We start from the raw sequence: 7,771 nt of genomic DNA on the forward strand, positions 1-7,771 counted from the left end.
GGTTCTTACCCACGAAAGCTTATGCTCCCAATACTACTGTTAGTCTTAAAGGTGCCACAGGACCCTCTGTTGCTTTTTACAGATTCAGACTAACACGGCTACCCCTCTGATATAAAGTTTGTTTTGGCAAAACAGACTGTAATCAAATAGTCTGTTCCCTTTCCGTGGAATATAAAAGCTGTGTAATAAATGACTAATATCTTTATACAGAGATAGATCAACAACAATAAGTCAGAATTAAGGTTGGCAAAAGTAGAGCTGCTGGAAAAGATGTTAACATTTGATTATATTAAAAGTAGCATGCCTTCGTTACATATTTCCAAAATTTTAAGGCATTAGGTTTTTTATATGTTAAAAATTCCAGAGACACAGATGTAGATTTTGCCCTGTTTGTGTACTCTAGAGTGGGTCTGCAGACATCCCCGCAAAGTAACAAAATTATTTGGCGATTGAATGACAGCTGATCACAAAGATTAGTTAACATTTGCATTGCACTTTTTAAGATGTAAAAGTACAATTAATGTTAATGAAAACTTGCCACACACCCACCGTGCATTTCATGGTCTTGGGTAGGCTAACTTCTCATATGGGCACATTTCTATCTCATGCATTTTAAAGGCCCCCTTCTGACAAACGTGGCATGATACTAGAATGATAGTGCCTTTCCTCCTGACTTACTGGAAAGGCAGATGGCTCAGTAAGCTTTAAGATATTCTGTGCTGGTGTTTGCCCAAGAATTTTTGACTTAAACATAATATGAGAGTGAATTGTTTGGTTGCTAATTGAGATTGTCTGGTGACTATATATATAGTGGCAATATAAACTGTAAATAAATGAATTGGCTTAAATACCCAAAAGCTGGGGCAGAAAGGATGAGTGATTAAATGATCTAAAGAAGTTTGCCTTACAGGAACAAAGTAACGAGACAAACTAAAGATGGAACAGGAAATTAATCTGATATGTATAATAGTTGGATGTGGAGGGCCTAGTAAAGAGGAAATAGCTGTACTTCCAAAGTGGAATATCATAGAATCGTAGAACTGGAAGGGACCTCAGGAGGTTTTGTAGTCCAGTTCCCTGCACACAAGGCAGGACTAAGTATTAGCTACACCGTTCCTGACAGGTGTTTGTCTAACCTGCTCTTAAAAACCTCCAATGATGGAGAGTCCACAACCTGCTTAGGAAAATAAGCACTGGAATCAATTGCCTAATGTCCAACCTGAATCGCCCTTGATGCAATTTAAGCCCATTGCTTCTTGTCCTATTCTCAGAGGTTAACCAAAACATTTTTTCTGCCTCCTCCTTGTAACAACCTTTTATGTACTCTCTTCTCCAAACTAAAGAATGATGTTCACTTTGTTTTGCAACAGTGTTATACTGTTGACACATATTTAGCTTGGTATGTGTATGATAAAATCATGAGGAGGCGGCAGGGCTGCTAGCTCCACAGCCTGTGGTGCCCCCCCACTCCACCATATGCCGTCTGCCAATACATGGTTAATATGAGTTAAACTAGCTCAAAGTCACAGACTCACAGCTATATTATATTATTTGCTTCATTCTGTCTTTTTCTATAGTGTCATTTTAATAAAGTGCATGTGGCAAGTTTTATAATGGTGGAACAGTTGATATTATTATATTTATAACAGACACAAGAGTGATTTCCTGTTAATGCAGGTCTTTTGTATGGAGTTACGAAAGACCCTATAAGGCCTCTTTATATTGCATATTATTGGGTATCTAACTAAATCTTAGGTGCTTGGGGGGGGGGGGGGGGGGGGTTGCCTTTAATTTATCTTAAATAAATAAAGGCTTTTTTTTTTTTTTTTTTTCCTTCTTCTATACTTCATGAAATCCAAATCCCCATGAGTATCCTAACACACACACACACACACACACACACACACACACAAAAGGAGGGAAGAAAAGGCTAGTTTTTTTTTTTTTTTTTTTTTTTTTTTAATAATGGGACTCAAGTCCACTGTCCACACTCATTTAAAATGCCCACATCTTGAATATTTTTCCTTCACACAACCCATTTACTTGAGAAGGTTGATTTGGCTTCAAGACTATGTCCCCCTCCCCCTAGCACAGAGATACATGTAAAAACCAAAACATACTTTGCTCACAATTATAGTGACTAGCTATGAGGGAGGTTGTTACACTTTTAAGCAGAGGTTCTGGAATATGCTTTAGAAGTGTTGCTGCAGTTGAAATCAGAAGAAGAGCTGGGGCAGGTTAGACAGCAAATTCTCACTGAATTCAATGGGTGTCCTTGACCTCCTCCCCTGATCAGGCTAAGTACTTAATTTGAAATTATAGGCACCACTGCATGTAACTGGGGTGGAAATCTGTTACAGTGGACAAAAAAAACTTTAGCACTACAAGGGTGGGGAAACTCCTTCCAACCCTGAGAAAGAAATAAATTGGTCATTTTGTAACTCAAAGCAAAGCACTGAACAACAATGAAATGCCTTCAGTTGTGTGAAGCTATTCCACAAACAACGTTTTTCTTTACGAGGAGACCATTTTAAAAGGTTCCGGCGCGCTCGCGTTGGGGGAGCGGTACTGGTACTGGTACCTTCCCTGACGTTCAGCAAACGCCGGAACTCGGGAGCTCTCGGCGGCCCGACCCGGCAGCGAGACACACACGCCGCTCCGGCTTCTTCCTTGCTCTGGATGCTGGAGCAGCCGCCGCTCTCTCGCGCGGGAGCCGCTTCCGGATTTGTACCCCGCCGGCGCCTCCCCATTGGGTAGGCAGGCGACCAATGGGACGATGTTCCCAAATGCGCATGCGCCGGTCAGACCGGCTGGTGGCGCCGCAGACTGGTTGACGTGCGGGGCCTGTGACGTCACGTTCCGCGACCCTCCTGATGAGCTACAGCCTCTGCCCCGCCCCCCCCCACCACCACCCTCGGCCGGGCCATTGGTTTGTGCCAGCTGCTGTCCCCGCCTCGCTGAGCTGCATTATACGAGCAACCCGGAGCCAAGCACTGCAGGGACACAGAACAAAAAGACAATATCCCACCCCGCCCCTAAAGGGGACTGTGACACGAGAGAGAAATGAGCACACAGGGGCAGAGCGCTTAGGGCAGCAATAACCCTTGCTGTGACACCACCACAAGGTGGAGAAGTGTACAGCACCAGGTGCAGGTTGCACACGTGAGAGGGGTTCTTTATCACACTGACATTCCCCTGGGTCAGGAGGCTCCTACCACCACCACCCCTCTTAGCATGAGGAAGTCTTCCTGGGGAGCCACTCCTGACCCCTCTCCTCCCCCCCACCACCACTCTAGTTACATGCAGATTGTGCTCCCTGGACAGGAGGAGCTAGGCGCTCACACCCACTACGGGTGCCCAGCCTCTGCCACTGAACGCTTTCCCAAATGAACAGTACATACTGGCTTGTAAGATTCAACTCAGAACCGGCGCTTGGCTTAACCGCAGGTGCTGAGATTACAGAAAATAATAAAATTAACAACAAAGAACAGAGTTTAATAAGAATGTTGGAAACCAGTCATTACCTAAACCACCAAAATCATAGCATGCTTTTTAAACACAAACTATCAGGTTAACCTCCTGGCTGAAGACGTTTCTCTCACCCAAAGTCTGCAGCGGCGTTTTCAACCGAGGCTGCCTGTGACCCACGCTGTCCCTTCGCTTGTCAGGTGCAGGAGGAAGGGGTGTCTTCTGTGCCTTCTATATATACCCCCGACGTTCACTGTCTTTACTCGGAGGCAGGATAATCCCCCGGGGCTTGTTTTCGCCTGCACGCTCCTTTTCTGTAGAGTTCACATCTCTTTATTACATAAACTTTGTATGTAAACAGGCGTGCGGTCTCTTCTTTTACAATGCTACATTCACATCCAAACAGAGACATATACCTTTCAGAGTTTAAACACACATTTTCAGTATATATACACACAATTCCTTACATAGTATCTGTACGACATTTCACCTCAATATTAATGACTAGCGTGTCCCGGGCATTCAAGTGAGACCTCACCTGAGATGCTTTGGGAGAACCAGAATGGTCATAGCAAACTAAGGAGGTTTCTGTAACCCCTCTGCACCCCCCTTGCCAGTTGTCATTAACATACTCTTGTGTCACGGACACCAGACCGGTGGCAATGATTCAATGCAGGGATTTGTGACTAGCCACTGAGCCCTTTGTTGACCCATCAAATAAGTAACCCGCTGGCCCCAGGAGGGGGATTGCAAAAGCCCTGGGATGGCTCTGTGTTGTAACCGAAAGGCGGGCAGAACTGAACGCCCGGGCGACACGAAGCAGGTAAGCTACATGTTGCGATAGTGCCGCTTGGCCTGTGACATAAGCCGATAGGTCACTTGTCAAAAATCCAAATACATTTCTATTTTGCCCCGGTACGAACTACAGAGGTACCTTCTGGGGTCAGTACCTGGAATGCTAATATCCAAAACAAGGAGAATGAATGGCATAGAACAAGTGACTCCTGAGGGTGTTCTACACCAAAAGAATAAAAATTCTGTACACGATATTTTAAAATTCTGCAAGTTTTATTTGTCAAATAAATGTGGAAGCTCCAGCATGGCATTGGGGAGCACAGGCCACCAGCTTCACAGAGGTGGGAGATCACTGTGCAGCTCCCCCTGGGACTCAGCGGTGAGGCTGCACCCAACCCTGACACAGCGCAAGGACAGGGGCTGGCCCAGAAACAGCCCAGGGCCCTGCCCCTCCTTGCTAGGTGCACTAGCAGTGGGCAGGCAGGCTCAGCAAGGCAGGATCTAAGTCTAGAGGGACTTAGTGTGTGGGGATCCAGGTGTGGGTAGAGAGGGTTCTGGGTGGGGCAATCTGGGTGCAGGCAGCTCAGTGGGGGATCTAACTGCAGGGGGAGGACTTGAATCCACTGGGGGTTCTGGGTGCAACGGTAATGGGACTCTGGGGGGGAGAGGGTAGTGTCCAGGTGAATGTGGTTGGGGCTCAGTGGAAGGGGGAGCCCTGGAGGGGATAGAGCTCAGCAGGGGGGTCTGAGTGTGGGGGGAATCTGTGGAGGGGTAAGTGGGGCTCGTCAGGGGGGTTCTGGGTGTGGGGGGTGAGGCTTGGCGGGAGGGTCTGAGTATGAGGGGGTCTGGATGCACGAGGTTGGGCAGATGGGGGAGCAGCTCCCTCTACAGTGATCCCTCCCCCTGCAGCTGAAGAGCGATGGGTGCAGGAAGTGTGTGTGGGGAGCAGATGTGCATGCAGCGCTTCCTAAAGCCGGGGGAGAAATCTGGGGGTGGGTCTGACACAACCCCGGATGCCGTGCAGGGGAAGAGGAAGTCCCGTCCTCCCCAGCCTAGATGGCACTAGCAGCTGAGTCCGGCACATGTTAGGAGCTACCAGCAAGGTCTTCCCCAGTCCTGCCCCCTGCCCCACAATGATTTACCTCTCTGCCGGCTGTCCTGGACACCAAAACGTACTGCTGGGGAAGGTTGCGTGACCGCTCTCGTGGCTTCCTTATCAAAAAGTCATTTTTCTGTGGGGAAGCAAAGAAATTTGCGTGAGATGTAAATTCTGCGCACACGCAGTGATGCGGAATTCCCCCAGGAGTACCAAGTGGAAGAATTGGAAGAAACTGATGGGCTGGATTTTAGTGACATGTGAAGAGTTTTATAATTTGTAAAATCATCCTAGGAATACACTAACTCCCTGCAACATGAGGTGCCTCACAATGCCTTGCTGCTGTGGCTCTCGAGCAGGGCCACTCACAAACAGCCAAACGACTTGCAGGTCACGCCCTGAATGTCTGTGTATCGCCACGGCCCTGGTCCTGCAATTCTGACCCCGGCAGCCTGTTAGCAAACACCGGCCACGCTCTGGCTTCCGACAGCCTCGATCGCTACGTGCACAGTGATCCTGACGCGCTCCCGGTCTTCCCCGAAGAAATGTCTGTTCGGCACTGTCCAGATATATTCGGTTCATTGCCTCTGTGAGGGCATCGAGCTACACCACCTTAAATGGAGTTCCCCACACGATTCACAATGCTGGATGATTTGCTATTAAAGAACAAAACAAGTTTATTTAACTACAAAGAGTTTTTTTAAAAGTACAAGTTATAGTCAGAAATGGTTACAAGACAAACATAAAACGCTTCCTAGTACGCAACTTAAACTAGACATGACTCAAGGTGAAATCATTAACACAGATTTTCATGAGCATTGCTGACCAAATTACAGGGCAGGAACTGCTCCCGAGGTCCAACGGCTGTTTTCTTTTGTCCGCTTAGGTGAAAGAGAGAGTTGGACAAGAAGAGATAACTTGGGATGTTTTTGCCCCTCTTTTATAGCTCAGTCACCCTTTGGAAACCATGTTCCTGAGCATGGCCCCTGGTTAAAAGCTCTTTCCAGCTGAGAGCAAGGAGACACACAGTTTGGTGGGGGAGAGGTTTCGTACTGTCGTTTGCTAAGATCGGATCTGTGTGTTCCTGCCCTGCTTCCTTGCCAAAGAATGACCACTTGATCAGGGCCGGATTAACTCTCCTGTGGGCTTGGGGCTGTTAGATTTTGTGGGGCCTCTGAGGGCTTGGGGTGGGAGAGCGGGCTCAGGGCTGGGGCAAGGGATTAGGGTGCAGGCTGTGTCCAGGAAGCGCATACCTCAGGCAGCTCCTGGGGTCCCCGGCCAATGGGAACTGCGGAGCCAGCGCTGGGGGCAGCACACAGCGATTCCCTGAATGCCCCTCGCCTAGGTGCTGCAGGGGCACATGGGCGAGCTGGCGCTCGCAGCTCCAGGCCCGAGGGGGGGTGGCGCGTGGAGGCTCGGGGACTGGCGTCCGGTCAGCGGTGCAGAGACTTGCCACGGGCTGGATGAAAAGAAGCAGTGGGCTGCATCTGGCCGGCAGGCCTGCGGGGCCCCAGGCTGCAGCCCCTAAAGCCCCTGCATTAATCCGGCACTGCACTTGATAGGTGATGACACCTGCCTGGGGTATCAACTTGTCTTTTGTGTTTCAGAAACAGGTTTGCCCACTCCCCAGACATGTCTGGTAAACAAGTATTGATTTTGGCTTATGTTCATAACTTTACATATAATGTTGCTACATACATTTTACCATGATATTATTGACCAGCAAGTTTTACTTCTCACATGGTACCCCAAGCAGGCCTATTCTGTACAAAGATTTTTACAATAGTGTGTCGGATGTGAATACAGGGGTGCGTTCTGTCACGGTATCTTATTGAACTTTTCTTCCTGTACTATGCCATTATTGACTTTCCACAATAAACCCGACTGATATTGGTTATTTGAGCCCTTCTATATATTTCATAACAAACCAACGCATAGCCAAGCACTCGATGCTATAATTTATCGACACTGCCCACCAGCCACACAGGCGGTTAATTACAGGCGGGTTCCTTCTTTAAAAAGCTCATCATAGATAGACCAGACCCTGGCACCTCTTAAAGAAGCTGGCCACCCTGGGACATTGGCCTTAAATGGTTGGTACATTCACTGCTTAAATGGTTGCTCCTTCCCACTCTCTTGCCCTTAAGTAAAGGCCACCCTCTCCTCTGGCATTTAATACCGCTTTGACTGGAAGGAGATATGCCTTGGTCTCAGCATCTCTCTTCATGCAGAATTATTTCTGTGAATTAAAAAACACCCCCAAAACCTTGGAAATACCGACGGGTTACAAACATATTGTGACAATTCAGCAAAGGGCCCTGGTCCCTGAATGGCTCATGGAGAGACTTGGCTATACAGTGGTCAATGGTGCTCTGATCAGACCCCTGTAAAACCAGAATGACCCAATGGGGA

The 7,771-nt window shown here is 48.0% G+C and overlaps 1 long non-coding RNA gene across 1 annotated transcript; it reads right to left on the minus strand.

Moving 5' to 3' along the window:
* Window positions 1-3,715: 3,715 nt before the first annotated feature.
* On the minus strand, window positions 3,716-5,829 carry LOC135983920 (uncharacterized). The gene is made up of 3 exons (XR_010601776.1): window positions 5,690-5,829; window positions 5,406-5,495; window positions 3,716-3,854 (listed from the first exon to the last, which is right to left on the minus strand). It is a non-coding gene; the product is annotated as an uncharacterized LOC135983920 (long non-coding RNA).
* Between the last annotated feature and the right edge of the window lie 1,942 nt (window positions 5,830-7,771).

This window comes from Chrysemys picta, chromosome 5 (assembly GCF_011386835.1).
Source record: "Chrysemys picta bellii isolate R12L10 chromosome 5, ASM1138683v2, whole genome shotgun sequence".
Taxonomy (NCBI): domain Eukaryota; kingdom Metazoa; phylum Chordata; order Testudines; family Emydidae; genus Chrysemys; species Chrysemys picta.